Source organism: Mandrillus leucophaeus, unplaced genomic scaffold, assembly GCF_000951045.1.
Source record: "Mandrillus leucophaeus isolate KB7577 unplaced genomic scaffold, Mleu.le_1.0 Scaffold1361, whole genome shotgun sequence".
NCBI classification, from domain to species: domain Eukaryota; kingdom Metazoa; phylum Chordata; class Mammalia; order Primates; family Cercopithecidae; genus Mandrillus; species Mandrillus leucophaeus.
The window spans coordinates 250,137-266,970 of NW_012101323.1; the positions used below are offsets into that span (position 1 = coordinate 250,137).

The window sequence follows — 16,834 nt, forward strand, 5'->3', positions numbered from 1 at the left end:
AAGTACTTATTCTGTTTGTATTCTAAAACAAATGGTGCTACTTTCAAAAATACTGTTAATTAGTAAGTATAATCTTAAATTGTCTTTTTCATTTATATTAGATGTTTTTGCCTGCACACTTATAGCAAGAAAATTTTAGTAACACATGTGACTATCCCATTTATTTAATTGACTTTAAGATTGCCATCTTGAATTTTGAAAGTGATTTTCGTCTGATCCAGAAACCTCTCATTCAGTGTCAACTTGTTTGCTATAAAAAACTGTTAAGGATCCATTAGATTATGTGATGTAAATTTTATTCTGTACACTATGAAAGTCCCCCTCAACAAACTTTGGAAGGAAAAAGACTCTGCCAGGCTTGGTGGCTCATACCTATAATCCTAGCACTTTGAGGGGCCAAAGTGAGCGGATGACTTGAGCCCAGGGGTTCGAGACCAGCCTGGGCAACATGGGGGAAACCCTGCCTCTACAAAAATACAAAAAAATTAGCCAGGGATGGTGTGCACCTGTAGTCCCACCTACTCAGGAGGCTAAGGTAGGAGGACATCCTGAGCTGAGGAGGTCAAGGCTGCAGTGAACTCTGACCACACCACCACACTCAGTCTGGGCAATAGAGTGAGGCCCTGTCTCAAAAAAAAAAAAAAAAAAAAAGGAATCTTTCAAAAAAAAAAAAGAAAAAGACTTGCTGTGTGTAGTGGTTTATTTTTACTGGTTTTGTGCTTTCGTGGATCTCATTTCTTTGGGAAAAAAAAGTACTCTCACATTCCCTGATGGAAGTTAGAGGTTAAATGACTCACCCTAAATGACTTTACTTACTAATTAGTGACAATGCTAATAGTAAAAATCCAAATGTTCTCCCTACCCACAACCTACTCCCACCCCACCCCCCACCCACAGGTCCATACTTGTCCCTATACCATGCTGCCTCCAGCAAGAGAGAATCTGAACATTAAGAGAAACTAACCCAGGCATGGTGGTGCCTGCCTGCAGTCCCACCTATTCGGGAGGCTGAGGCAGAAGAATCACTTGAACCTGGGAGGCAGAGGTTGCAGTGAGCCGAGATTGTACCACTGTACTCCAGCCTGGGCGAGAGCCAGACTCCAACTCAAAAAAAAAAAAAGAGAAACTATAGTACTCTAAGGGCAACTAAGTACTTCAATTTCACCCTAAAAAGTATAATTCTTCTTTATAAAAGACAAAAATCTTTTGTCTTTGGATATTTTGTCACTCATTCAATAAATCTTTATAAGCATTTAGTGCTTGCCAGATATTGTTCCAGGCACAAAATAAAATCCTCACTTCCACAAAGCTTATACTCTAAAGTGAGAACATAGAAGACTGGGGAGAGGCAAAAATCATTTTATATAATTTGTAAGTGTGATGTATAATTCTATGTAAGTATGATGAATGTTATGAAGAAAAATAAAGCTCAGAAAGGAGATGGAAAATACTGTTTTTTATAGTGACCAGGAAAGGCTCTTTTAAGAAGATGAGAGTTGAGCAGAGAGCTGAAGCCACATAGATACCTGGAACAAGAGCTGTCCAAATAGGAGAACTTTGTGGTAGATGAATGCAGAAGTTACCTTCTGATTGCTCTTTTCTCTGTGAAAGAAGCAGCAGAATTATCAGCTGAAAAGGGGTAAGAGGGCTAGAGGTTTTGCAAAATAGTCTAGGAGAGTAAGATGTTGAATTTACCAGTGGTATGTAGTAGGATTGTGAGGGCCCATCTTGGGCTGTGAGTCGAACTTAAAATGAAACTAATAAGCAGGTGTTGTCACACAGCAGGTCAGATAACTGTACCTCTTTCCTCTAGCTATATTCAGTGCTTGGTAGAAAATTGGGTTTAACCACAGTTGGATACAAGGAATAGAGGAGGAGCAAGGGAATTTAGAATGTATACAAGGGAATGACTCTCATTTAAGCTACAAGAGCACAAAATGGGTACTGGATAGAGATGGGTAGTGATGGGTAGCGGGCTTAGTTGTTTGGAGGTCCCATTGAGGTTAAAGAGCTTTTAAGAGTATAGATGTCAGAAAGAATGAGTTGGCAAGATAAGATGTAGTGGTTAGGATATGAAAAGCTTGGAATTGAGATTTGGGGGAAGTTTAGATAACGACAAGACTGAGGGGAATAAGTGGTTGAGATGTTATTAAAGATAACTAGAGGTAGGGATGTGAGAACTTAGAGCTCAGGGTTTCAAATGGATCATCTATTTGATTATTAAAATTTTCCCCCCAAAAATGACAGGAATAATCCTGGGGACACGGGAACTGTAAATGATTGCAATAAGGAGGAGTGGCAAGGGGATATGCTGAGGGCGTGAGGTAGGTAAGGAGGAAGAATAATCCAGATGCCTACAGAGGAGTTGAGGGATGCCTGCCCGGGGTTTAGCATCAAACACAGCCATCCTTTGACAGGTTTGGAGGAAGATAATATCCTCAAGACAGCCAGGTTTCAGTTAGCGTGTGTGGAGACTGACATAAACCAAAATATAGTCATGAGAAGAGTAATCCTGATGGGAAGTGGATAATTCATTCTCATTGCCGTCTTTTGGCCATTTGCTTTGTGAGGCAGGGAGTGTTGGGTGAGATCAAGGGGTAAGATTGTCAGGAATTCTGTGAGCTGCTTTTTCAACTAACTAAAAACAGGTAGTGATTCTTAGTGTTAGTGGTAGGGATGGGATCAGAATTTCCTGGGAGAGCTTTTTGGATACCTCAATTCATATTCACTACCTGATTAGGGACCTGGCGAGAGATACATTAAAATGCATACATTAATTATTAAAAGTATTCATACATTAATATGTATATATGTGTGTGGCAAATGCTATTTGATAGCTATTTGGGGATTTGACTGTTACGTATTCAACTTGTGAGGCTAGGAAATGCACATATTAGCAAAGTGTTATATTAAATAAACCGTGAGCCCTCCTCTTCTAAATATCTTCTCACTAAAATACTTTTGAAGACATAGGAAAAGATGAAAACTCACAACAAAGTTGAAAATAACATTGCAGACGTTATCTAGAGAAAACTAAAACTTACTGAAAGAAGACGAGTTATGAAAAAAATGAACACTCAGCCGGGTGTGATGGCTCACGCTTGTAATCCCAACACTTTGGCAGGTCGAGGTGGGAGGATCTCTTGAGGCCAGGAGTTTGAGACCAGCCTTGGCGGCATAGCAAGACCCCATCTCCATAAAAAATAAAAATAAAAAATTAGCCAGTTGTGGTGGTATGTGCCTGTAGTCCTAGCTGCCTGGGAGCCTGAGGTGAGAGGGTTACTTGAGCCCAGGAGTTTGAGGCTACAGTGAGCTACAGTTGCACCATTGTAATCCAGCCTGGATGACAGAGCAAGACTCTGTCTCAAAGAAAAAAAAACACAAATTTTTAAAGAAAAAATTAAGAACACTCAAGCTTTGGCACGTGAAATCTGAAAAACAAAAATAGGAGATACTACATAATTCATTCATCTTTTGCCTCTGAATTCAGAGACAGGATCTGTATCAACCTAAAAATTGGTATCCTCCTCCCGCCTGCATTCTTATAATAACTATAAGAAGTAATACTTAATATAAAACAAGTGGGTGGGAAGTATGTTTGTGTACTTGGTTTAAGTTGGGAAGGTAATCATAATCAGGAGACACAGAAGCTATTAATGTATTCATTGCCTTCAGATTAGACATGGGCAAATCCAAAAATTAAAATTTTTTTTGTTTAGTAAACAATGCACAGTTCTGTGGATTTTCATTTTTGGACCAATGAGCATTACTTACAAGTAATTACTTACTAGTAATGTTATTACTTACTAATAAATAAATTACTAAAGACCACTAAAATGTGTTTCCACAAATGAAAATCAATGTTTTATTAGAGTTTGCTTAGGACTGTACTTATAAGATGCCTGGTTCCTGTACAAGGTTTATAATTTTGCAAGAATGCACAAAAGTGTTTATACAGGTGTTGTCACACAGCAGGTCAGACAACTGACAGAAACTATCCTATGGTCAGTACTCAAGCATTTTCTTATGAATGTATCATCCTGTTGGGAGGTATTCATGGTTTTTCTGCTATTTTTGCATTTCAGATATGTATTATTTTAGCTTGATAACCATTGAGATTGCTATAGATTATTTGATTTGTGTATAATGATGTATATATGCATATTTCACTATATTTTTCTAGTTTTCTATAACTGAGTTTTAAATATTTTTGGTAGAATAATATGCTTTCATTGCTAAAAATAAATACCCCTCTATATTGCTTATAACATTTTGATGATGTAGCCAGTGAATATGTGCTAATTTAAATAACTTGTATATAGAATTAAGCCAACTGCCATATTATAACTGGGTTCTTTTTAACTTAATAGGATATTGTTTTATAATATTAAATCATATGTTTAAGCTCATTCTCTTTAAAAATAAACAAGCAATTTCTATATGTTCCTCTCAAGTCTTTATTACTTAGGAATTTGCTTTAGAGCAGGGATTGTATTTTGGATTTTCTTTAAACTTCTTATCCCACTTCACATGTCCCCAGGTACTCTTCCCAAGACAGGATACATGGCAGAAACACATTTAATTTAATTGAACAACTGGAAAAGCTTATTAGCCTTTCTTATAGTGGAGTCATTTCACAGTGACCCTTGGGAAATCTGTAAAACGTTATACCAGTTAGGAGGACTTTTTCCCATTTTTAATGAAAGTTTTTATGGATCTTTTTCCCCTGTAGTCGATTTCTTTCAAATTGTGCTTCTTTGGGGGTTAGGTCTTATGACTTGCATAGTAACAATAGAAAATGCCTATTACATGCACTTCCTATGGAACCAGAAAAATTCTAATAGAATGGAAGATGACTGTTTCTCTAGCCTGTCTCCTATTAGTTATCAAAAGCTGGTAAGTAATTATGTTCAGAGTTAAGAATAATAGAGGTAAATGGAGAAATGGATGAATAAGATGTTTAAACAAGAAAGGTCAAAATTTAAAGCTGTATTTAATAACTAGGACCCTGAATACTGTGTTCACAAGCAAAAAGTGGTCTTTCAAAAGGTTTTTACCAAAAATGTAATGAACCTAAATTGTCTTCATAGCATTTATGGCACTCTTTTGGGTCATAATCTGTGAGGAGTGAGGACAAAATTGGGGTGGAGAATGAGTAGTAACCAGAAGAATAACTTTGAAAGGAAAAGAAGGTAAATGTACATCATTATAGGGCCTGTTCTTTGTTCACATCCAGGCTTTGCAAATGCTGCTCCCCTGCTTGGAAAACCCTGTCTTTCATTCCCTTCCTGGCTTTCTTAGCACTTCCTCCTCCTTATCCTTCAGAATTCAGCCTAGGGATCATTACCTCCTGGCAGCCTCTCCTGATGCCTCTCTCATCTGGGTTAAATACTCTTGTGTGTATCCATAACACATTCTCATCTCTACTATAGCCCCCATCAGACTGTGTTACAATTGACATTCTCTCTCAAACGTGGGAACCAGGTTCTCTTAGTCATAGTGCCCCCTATACCTGACATACAGCAGGCATTTAGTAAATGTTTGTTGAACCAGTTTTTCCCCCTTAGAGACAGGGTCTTGCTAGGCTAGAGTACAGTGGTATGATCATAGCTCACTGCAGCCTCAAATTCCTGGGCTCAAGGGATCCTCCTGCTTCAGTCTCCTGAGCAGCTAGGACTATAGGCATGTACTACCATGCCTGGCTAATTACTTTTTTTGTAGAGACAAGATATTGCTATGTCGCCCAGGCTAATATTGAACATCTGGGCTCAAGCGATCCTTCCATCTCAGCCTCCCAAAGCCCTGAGATTACAGGTGTGAGCCACTGTGTCCAGCAGAACCAATGTTATGCCAAGCTAGAGAGAAAATGCATTGAAGACCTGTGAATAAAAATAAAGACAGTTTCAGTTGGATAAGAGGAGAAACATACTATAATACACTAGATAGAAATTGAAAGAAAATCTGGCATAGAATGAGAATGGTGCCAGAAGATGGATAATAAACCTTATGGAAATTCAGGAGTATACCACCTCTGAAGTTGAGTTTCAGTGGTCTGGAGCATGTTGCAAGATCCCCACTAATATAGAAGACAAGTTGCTGCTCCCTTTGCCACTTTCCACAATGTGAGGCACAATGCTTGGTGGCTTTTTTTTGGAAGATATGTATACAACATTTCAGTGTGCTACTGTACTCCATAACCAAGTAACTTGTAAGGCTGCCAATCTGAGGTGTGGTTAGAGCAAAAGAAGGCTCTACATCAACTCCGACTTCAGTGCAAACTGTTTTGCCACTTGGGCTTTACTGACGCAGCAGATCCAACTCGGCAGGGTCTGTGGCAAATACAAATGCCATAACAAGCCTCAACCGGAGAGTCGGACTTCTCTAGGGTTTTAGAGCGGAGCCATGACCTCTTCTGCAAAAAAAAAAAAAACAAAAAACACAAAAAACAAAACTTACCTTTGTGAGAGTAGCTCTTAGATTGTTATTGAGCTGTCTAGTATAGGATGTCGAATGTCCTTGGGATCTATGCTGACCAGTGTGAACCAAGCAGTAGGAGTGAATATGCACAGTAGCGATCTATCGATAAGTGGCTGCTTAACGTTAGTATATAAGGGATCAGGCTCAGCAGATCCTAAAGTCAGTTGCATGAGCAGGCAGCTCCGACTCATGACACCGCTTCCTTTCCCTGCATTCACATTTATGGCCTTATGGGGATGTTTTCCTATAATCAGTTAAGGGAGAAACTAAAACCTGAATTTAAGACAAAGTGCTGGCATCAACTGGTCTGCTATAGTATTAGTCTAATAATAAATCCTCTTTGTGGGCAAAACTTCAAGCAGTACAGTGATTGACACTTTATGAGCTGTAGATCTCAAAAGATGTAGATCTATGTAGCTTCATAGGCAATGGCAAATGACTAGATGACAAAGGTCTTGGCAGGAACAGGATTAGAAAATTGGGAACAAGGAGGTTTGGAGAAGAGGGATTTGAATGAACTTCACGAAATGGACACAGCACATGAGATAGTTGTGTTCCATATCAATGCACTCCAAAGGGCATCTGCAGCAAAATTTGTCCATCTCAATCAGGTGGAGAAGGTGACCCATCCTGTGAATATCAGCCTCTTTCTGTAGCCACCCCAGCATTTGCTCAATGGTTCATGTACAAAGTTACCATACTTGTAAGGATAGAAGCTATGTGTGGGCTAAATATTATAGATGTCCCTTCACCAAGGTTGATCTGGCTACTGCCACTGTTATTTCTAAGCGTTGTCAGCTGAGACCTACTTTGATTCCTCAATATGGCATCATTCCTTGGGGAAAACTGGTAGCCACCTGATATGTTGATTACATTGTACCCCTTTGATATGGAGCATTTGTCCTCAATGGAATAGACACACAATCTGGATATGGATTTGCCTGCCCAGATTGCAGTGTTTCTGCTACCACCACCATCTGTGGGCTTACAGAATGCCTTCATCATTGCCATATGACCTCATTGCCATATGACCTCCACAACATTGCTTCTGATCGAGGAACTCATAGCAAAAGAAGTGTGTTAATGGGAATTCACTGCTGTTACTACAACCTGTCACCCTGATATGGTTTGAATTTGTGTCCCTGCCCAAATCTCATGTAATCCCCAAGGTTGGAGGAGGGGCCTGCTGTGAGGTGATTGGATTGGATCATAGGGGCAGATTTCCCCCTTGCTGTACTTGTGATAGTGAGTTCTCATGAGATCAGGTTGATTAAAAGTGTGTAGCACCTACCCCTGATTTCTCTTCCTCCTCCTCTGGTCATGTAAAACGTACCTGCTTCCGCTTAGCCTTTGGCCATGATTGTACGTTTCCTGGGGCCTCCCCAGCCATGCTTCCTGTACAGCCTGTGGAATTGTGAGTCAGTTAAGCCTTTTCTTTATAAATTACCCAGTCTCAAGTAATTCTTTATGGCAATGCAGGAACAGACTACTACAGACCCCCCAAAGCAGCTGACCTGGCAAAAAGGTGGAATGTTCTTCTGAAGACTCAGTTATGGTGATGGTTGGAGTATCATCCTACAGGATACAGTATATGCTTTGAATAAGCAACCAACATTTTTCTCCTGTAGCCAGACACACAGGTCTGAGAATCAAGAATTGAAAGTGAAATCATTCCCTTAATATAGTCCCCGAATTTCAGGGTCTTAGTTTACAAAGGAGAGATGCTTAGTTCTCAAAGGGACACAGCATCGTTCCAACTGTATTGGAAGTTATGAGTATTACGTAGCCATTTGGGGCTTCTTCTGTCAACAACCAGAAGGAGAATCGTCTGGATTATGAAGAGGAATTGATTTGCTGTGACGTAACTGGGCAAGGAGGACTGTGTCTAGAGGATTTTTCCAGAGTGCCTCTTAATACTTCTATGTTCAGTACTAAAAGTTAATGAAATATAATAGCCTAGTAAAAGAATGGATCACTGATGATTCAAACTCTTCAAAAGTAAGATTTGCATCTCCCACCAGGTAAAGAATGCCAACCAACCAACATTCCATACTGTGCTGAAGGGAAATTAGAAGACAATCTGAGAGGCATAATGGGAATAAATTTGATAGTGAAAAAGAATTCAGTTCTAGCACTAGATCTGTCACAGTATGTTAGACTGACTGTAATAGAAAGAATATGGGTTTGCAAGCCAAACAACAAAATTTGAATTATAGTTCCTCTGTTAGCTGTGTGACCTGGGGCAAGTCTCTAAACTTCTCTGAGCCTTCATATCCCTACTAGAGAATAATAGTTCCTTGGTAAGAGTTTTGTGAGAATTATATGGAACGAGTATGTAAAGTTTCTTGTGCAGCACTTGGCTTATAGTAAATACTTGATAAATGGCAGTCAATGTCTTAACAAAATAACAGCACAACAGTAAGAATAGTAATAATACTCCCACATCGAGCCTGCCCTTTGCCCTCCTATCACTTTCCACCTTCACTGAAATTATTCCACACTGGACATGGAAAACCAAAATATTATCATGTGGGCTGCTGCCTCCTCCACTGTTTACTGTGATCGATGTATTAACTACACTTTTTGCTTCAGACTCTCCAGTACAGATGGGTATACAGAAAGAAGCAAGTAGTCTTAGTTCATTACATGTACATACCATCAGACTTCAAAACTTGATGCTTACCAGTAAGCCACAATTGTGGGTTTTTTGTTTTTGTTTTTTGTTTGTTTGTTTTGCTATCAGGTTTATTCTAAAAAGACTATCTCAGGCTTTTGACCTATCTGTTTATTAAAATAGTGGTTATGACCTCTTAAACTTCTGAGCCTGTAAACATAGTGTTCCTCCTGCTAAGAATTCATCTTTACTTTTTTATCTGGTTTACTGCTCTTCCTCCTTCAGTTATTAGTGTATACTGATGCCAGCCTGTCCCTTACCACTAGCCTAGGCGGGGTCTCCCTGCTGTATATTCCCATACGCCCTTACAGTTAGTTTTCCTATTCTAACCTTTATGTCACTTTACTTAATTACTTGTTCACTAGGTGAACAAGCTTCCCCACTAGGTTCTGTGTAAAGTAAGAACACAGAACTCATCTTTAAAAAAAAAATTTCTTAAGTCTCAATTTTTAAAATAATTTTTATTTTTATTTCAATAGTTTTGGGGGGTACAGGTGGTTTTGGTTACATGGATAAATCCTTTAGTGGTGATTTCTGTTATTTTGATGCACCCATCGCCATCACCCAAGCAGTATACACTGTACCTAATATGTAGTCTTTTTTTGTTGTTTTTTGTTTTTTGTTTTTTTGTTTTGTGAGTTGGAGTCTTGTTCTGTCACCCAGGCTGGAGTGCAGTAGCTCAATCTCGGCTCGCTGCAACCTCTGCCTCCCAGATTGAAGTGGTTCTCATGCCTCAGGCACCTGAGTAACTGGGACTACAGGCACACACCACCACGCCCAGCTAATTTTTGTATTTTTAGTAGAGACAGGGTTTCACCATGTTGGGCAGGCTGGTCTTGAACCCCGGGCCTCAAGCAATCCACCCACCCTGGCCTCCCAAAGTGCTAGGACTACAGGCATGAGCCACCTCGCCTGGCCCCAATATGTAGTCTTTTATCCCTCATCCCCACCCAACCTTCCCCCCACCTGAATCGCCAAAGTACATTATATCTTTCTTACATCTTTGCATCCTCATAGCTTAGCCCCCAGTTATAAGCTAGAACATACTATATTTGGTTTTCCATTATGGAGTCACTTCACTTAGAATGATGGCCCCCAACTCCATCTAAGTTGCTACAAAGGACATTATTTTGTTCTTTTTATGGCTGAGTAGTATTCCATGGTGTGTGTATGTGTGTGTGTGTGTGGTATAAATATATATATATACACCACATTTTCTTTACTCATTGGGTGATGGGCATTCAGGTTTGTTCCATATTTTTGCAGTTGCAAATTGTGCTGCTATAAACGTGTGTGCAGGTGTCTTTTTCATATGATGACTTCTTCCTTTGTGTAGATACCCAGTAGTGGGATTGCGGGATTGAATGGTAGATCTACTTTTAATTCTTTAAGGAATCTCCATACTGTTTTCCATAGTGGTTGGACTAGTTTACATTACCACCAGCAGTATAAAAGTGTTTTCTTTTCACCACATCCACACCAACATCTATTGTTTTTTCACTTCTTAATTATGGCTATTCTTGCAGGAGTAAGTTGATATCTCATTGTGGTTTTAATTTGCATTTCCCTGATAATTAGTGATGTTGAGCATTTTTTGACATTTGTGGGCTGTTTGTATATCTTCTTTTGAGAATTGTCTATTCACATCCTTTGTCCACTTTTTGATGGGATTATTTGTGTTTTTCTTGTTGATTTGTTTGAGCTCTTTGTAGATTCTAGATATTATTAGTCCTTTGTCAAATACACAGTTTGTGAATATAGAAACTCATCTTTTTTATTCATCACTCTACCATCAGCCTAGAACAGTGTCTGGCAAATCCCCATGTACTACTAACCACAAGTTTGTGTGTTTCTATTATTTTTAAAGGTGGTTGTAATTTTGTTTTTTTGTTTTTTTGTTTTTTTTTTTTTGAGACAGTGTCTCGCTCTGTCACCCAGGCTGGAGTGCAATGGAGTGATCTCGGCTCACTGCAACCTCCGCCTCCCTGGTTCAAGTGATTCTCCTGTCTCAGCCTCCCGAGTAGCTGGTATTACAGGTGCACACCACCATGCCTGGCTAATTTTTTGTATTTTAGTAGAGATGAGGTTTCACCGTGTTGCCCAGGCTGGTCTCAAACTCCTGAGTTCAGGCAATCCACCCACCTCGGTCTCCCAAAGTGCTGGGATTATAGGCGTGAGCCACTTCGCCCGGCCTAAAGGTGGTTGTAGTTTTAAAGTCCTGTTTTATTATTGATCTATTAAGTTTATTCAGCAGATATTTGAGAACCTACTACTTAGGTGCTGGTGATAGAGCAGTGAACAAAACAGACAAGGTCTCTTCTGTCATGGAGCTTACATTCCAGTTGGGGGAGACAGATTTTAAAATTATGTAATATGTCAGGTAATGATTAAATGCTAAGGGAGGAAAAAAAAAGCAGATAAGGGCTAACTGGCAGGAAGTAGAAGTTAACACAACCAACCGCATCTCAGCTCACTGCAACCTCCGCCTGCTGGGTTCAAGCGATTCTCCTGCCTCAGCCTCCCGAGTAGCTGGGATTACAGGTGCCTGCCACCATGCCCAGATAATTTTTGTATTTTTTTAGTGGAGACAGGGTTTCACCATGTTGGCCAGGCTGGTCTTGAACTCCTGACCTCAAGTGATTCACCCGCGTCGGCCTCCCAAAGTGCTGGGATTACAGGCGTGAGCCACCGCACCCAGCCAACCCCATTTTTAAAGGTTTTTTTCTTCTTTTTTTTAAACGAGAAAATAGATACATGTTGGTCAGTGCTAACTGTCCATATTCACATAGACACACAGTGTACTTTCTGAGCCCAGTATACAGAGAAAGGAGGCAAGAAGCTAGAATTCTATGCACTGCTACGCAGGGGCCTAGCACCCTCCAGCTTCCAGCAGAGCGAAGGGAGCAGGTTTTTTTTTTTTTTTTCCCCACAGAGCTCGGTGGTGTTGATTCCATACAGTTTTTATTCAGGCAGGAAGGGATAACAATGAATTTCAAACAGAAAGGGGTAAAGACTCTTTTCTCATTGTATTCTGCTCAAGATATTTCCCCCAAATAAGTGTAGAAAAAGGAGACCTCAAGAATAAGGCGACTGAGCACAAGAGGCAAAAATAAAACAAAACAGACTACAACTTGCCCCCAGGGACTGGATAAAATTTAAAAGGGGGAAGGTTGGAATCCATCAGTGTTCTGTTAGTCATCTCTTTCATCCTCCTGTCCCTCCCGTTCATCATCATCTTCTTCACCTTCATCTTCATCCCCTTCTTCATCAATGTCTTCTAATCCTTCCTCCTCCTCCTCATTATCATCATGTTCTGTTTCTTCATCATCCATATCGGGAACCAAGCAGTACTGTAATGGGTTTGGCCAAATATCACCTTTGATGTCCTCTCCTAAGTCATCGGCCCCTGCATTAGAATGGTCAGTAAACCAGGTCAAGAAGCTCTCTGGTGCCTCATGCTGCCTCTTCCTGCTGGCTTTATTCTGCATTTGACCTAAATGTTTAGTCACATCCTTTCCAGACTTCCATTTGATTTCAGTGGACTTTGAAGATGGATTAACTCTCATTCAGATTAAATTATTTGAAGAGAACTTTATTTTCAAAGTAAGGATTTTCATCAGAATAAAAATCTACTCTGTAACCTGATTTAATATCTTCAAATTCTGTCACTTCAACTCTGATCAAATAATGCAATGCCTCTTTGTTTTCGTTCCCCAGCAGTGCAGACACTTGTGGATGATTGCCAAACGTTGTGACCCCAAAACTTAGGATTTTGGAGATCAATTCTGACCTCTTCTAAAAAAATTGTTGGCAGAGTTTGTTATATTTCTGTTCTACTTTCAAAATCTCCTCACTGTCTTGTTCATTAAGTCTGTCTATTTCATTTTGTATTTATCAATGTGTTCAATTGCTTCTTGCTGTTCTTTTTTGCCCTTCTTCAGCAAGCCTACAGAGGCCGAAGTCTCCTCTGGTTGCAGAGCAGGAGGTGGTCTTGGTGTCTTCTTTTGAGACAGGAGGGGTGACTGGCATTTGGGGGCCATGCTGCTAGGGAAGCCCAAGAACCAGACCACCAGTCTTCTTGCTCTTCAGGAAGCAGGCAGAAAACTCTAATTTCTTGTATTTAATTTCATGAACTTAGCTTATATGTTAGCAAGTTTAAGGTCACTTTTGAGATTCCCTTTGAGGCCTACCATGTGGTCATTACATTGTGAATCATCCATATGTGTTTGAAATAATGTGTACTCTCATTTGGGTACAGAGTTCTTTATGACTCTATTAGAAATGGAGGTCCAGGACCTGGAGGCAGAATAGGGAAAGGAATATCCTTCTCTATATACCATTAAAATTCAATCAAAGCGGGAGGCCCAATGGATAACAGGAGTATTCCTGGAAGCCATTCCTACATGGGCATGACTAGCAATATCTTAACAGTACATGGAAATGACCATGAACCGCACAAAAATATCCCACTAAACCCAAAGTAAATGTGTCTCCAGCTCAGCTTGCTCTTTGCTTCCTAGAGAGACGGAAAGTAGATTTGTAGTTGCCTGGGGCTGGAGGTAAGAGTGGAGAGTGATGCAAATGAGCCTGAGGAATCTTTCTAGAGTGATGGAAATGTTCTAATTGATTGTGGTGACTGTTGCATAACTCTGTGAATTTGCCAAAAATAACTTTTAATAAGTCAAAGTTATGTAGATCATACCTTAATAGAGCTGTTTACAAAGGGTTTTTTGAAAGTGAGATCAGAGATTCAAATGTGAAAAGGCTGTGACATATAATACTTATGAACTAGCTCACACTGAGTAATCGTTTTGTCTCATCAAGAGTCCTATATACTGTGGGAAAGCTTGTCGTGCACCCGAAACATCTATGTGTGCTGAGCGACTTTGTGGACAGTGCCTCCCCGGTAAACCCGCTCTGTCTGCAGTGTCCGGAGCTTCTCCCACAGCAGTTTGCTGATCCCACCTTTGTGGCCAGATTCTGTGCTGCAAAATGGATATCTCTTCCCCCTCTTCTCCAGTCCCCTTCTTCCTAATAAAACTCTTTTCTGGTGAAGCTGAGGTCAACATCAAATTTCAAATATTTAAAGTGGATACAAAACTATTTCAACAATGCACACAATTAGGTGCATTGTTGTGGTCAATGGAGTTGTTGGTAAAACATGTCTCCTGATATCCTACACAACAAATTTCCATCCTAATAGGTACAGACTGTTTTTGACAACTATGCATTCACAGTTACGATTGGTGCAGAGCCATATACTCCTGGACTTTTAATACTGCACGGCAAGAAGATTATGACAGGTTATAACTGCAGAGTTACCCACAACAGATATATTTCTAGTCTGTTTCTCAGTGGTCTCTCCATGTTCATTTTAAAGTGTGAAAGAAAAGTGAGGGCCTGAGATAACTCACCACTGCCCAAAGGCTCCTTTCTTGCTTGTCATGACCCAAATTGATCTCAGAGATGATCCGTCTATTATTGAGAAAATTACCAAAAACAAACAGAAGCCTATCACTTCAGAGACTGCCAAAAAGCCAGCCCACAACCTGAAGGCTGTCTAGTATATGGACGGTCCTGCACCCACACAGCAAGTCCTAAAGAATGGATTGGACAAACCAATATTGGCTGACCTGGAGCCTCCAGAACTGAAGAGGAGCTGCAGGCCTATGCTGCTGTGAACATCTCTCCAGAGCCCTTTCTGCACAGCTGGTGTAGGCATCATACTAAAAGCAATGTTTAAATCAAACCAAAGATTAAACATTAAAATGCATTTCTGCAATAATGACAGATACCCTGCACCAACCCACACGCATCCCTGTGAGACAGGGATTATAGGTATGGCCCCCTTCTCCCTCCCAATACTAGTTAATTCTGAGTAATTGTGTATTGTTAGAAAAGTGATCAGTACTCATTTTTGGTTTTCGTTTCAAAAAACAATTCTGTTTTTACTTAAAAGCAAGGCATGCTTGTGATGACTGTGTAACAGACTAATCGGAATTGTGGAAGCTGCTCCCTGAGTCCATTCTGGAGGGTAATCTGGGACATCTTAGTGGGGTTTTATTTTTTCTCTTTTTTGGAGGAGGAGTGTTTGTAGGGTTTGTTTTTTAGTCCTTTTTCTTTTCTTTCTTTCTTTCTTTCTTTTTTTTTTTTTTTTTTTTTTTTTGATTCATTAACCAGTGGTTAGTCCTTAAAAAGAGCAGCATGGATTGATTCCATATTCGACTTCTTAGATCTAGCTTAAAAAACATGTTCCCTATATGGGGTGCTTTTAGGAAAGAATATAGTAAATGCCTTATTTAATAACATACTCCTTTTTGAAAGTCACCCTTTCTCTCCACCCTTGAGTAGGCTCAGTATTTGATGAAACTCATGAAAGTGGGTGGAAATTGTCTTGCCCCTGTTCTTTTCAGGGATGCACTAAATACGTGACTGTGACTTTCAAGGAAATTTGTTTGCCAGTTGCTGATTTTTGGGGAAGTTAATTTCTAACTCCTTTCACTGATGAATAAAGAAAAGTATTGCACTTTTGAAATGCAACAAGTGGATTGAGTTTGTAATTTAAAAAACATTTTTCCCCGTCAGTCATTGTCTTATATTGCTTATTATAGATTTGCAATCAATAGTATATGATATTTCTAGAATGCAGCTGAAGACCTGGTATGTAGAGGGAATGTGAAGACCGATATCTATAGAATGATTCACAGCCTCTCAAGTTACAAGGATGGAGACCTGCTTCATGAAGAAGCTGGGGTGTAGTGGGGATGGATAGAACACTTAACAACATGAGGTCAGGGGAATCCCCTCACTTCTGCTTCGCAGATGAGGAACCCAAGAGCCGCCAGATGAGGCTCTCTGGTTTTTTTTTGAGACATAGTCTACGCCCCAGGCTGTAGTGCAGTGGTGCGATCTCGGCTCACTGCAACCTTTGCCTCCCGGGTTCAAGCAATTCTCCTCCCTCAGCCTCCCGAGTAGCCAGGACTACAGGCGCGTTCCACCACGCCGGGCTAATTTTTGTGTTCTTAGTAGACACAGGGTTTCACCATGTTGCTCAGGCTGGTCTTCAACTCCTGACCTTGTGATCCGCCCATCTCAGCCTCCCAAAGTGCGTGCTGGCATGATAGGCGTGAGCCACCGCGCCTGGCCGGCTCTCTGGTTTAATAAAAATTGTGGAAAGACTCTTATCGAGATTCTTCATAAATGTTAATAGGGATTTTTATCAGTTTTAGTTGTAGTTTCCAATTTCTAAAAATGTTTAGGTAATTTTTTACACCTTTCAGAACCTAGCTCATGAGTGTTGAATAAATGCTTTCTCATGTCAATTCTTTGTATAGGCATTCTTTTCAGATCTATTAAACAAAAACCCTTCACAACAACAAAAAACAAAAACAAAAAAATACACGTTTCTTTTACTTGGAGCACTAGCTAATAGGAGGAAAAGATTCAGGTAAGGTAATTTACCTTCCCATATGAACTTAAAGTTTAATGTGTCACTCTCCATCTAGGGCAACTGTATTTTGAAAGACAGACGCTAAGTGAACACAGGTGAATCAGTCTTTAATGGTGATGAAGTTTTTTACTATCGTAGAAACTTGCGATTCTTTCTCTTTTCAATAAGGAAAGGAGACCGCCAGGAGTGATTTGCCACTTGTTGCATGTTTGCCAACTTTGATTCATTAACTG

The 16,834-nt window shown here is 40.0% G+C and overlaps 2 pseudogenes; one reads left to right on the forward strand and one right to left on the reverse strand.

Moving 5' to 3' along the window:
• Positions 1 to 12,306: 12,306 nt before the first annotated feature.
• On the reverse strand, positions 12,307 to 13,215 carry LOC105534543 (annotated as a pseudogene).
• Positions 13,216 to 14,262: 1,047 nt separating this feature from the next.
• On the forward strand, positions 14,263 to 14,832 carry LOC105534540 (annotated as a pseudogene).
• Positions 14,833 to 16,834: the final 2,002 nt, after the last annotated feature.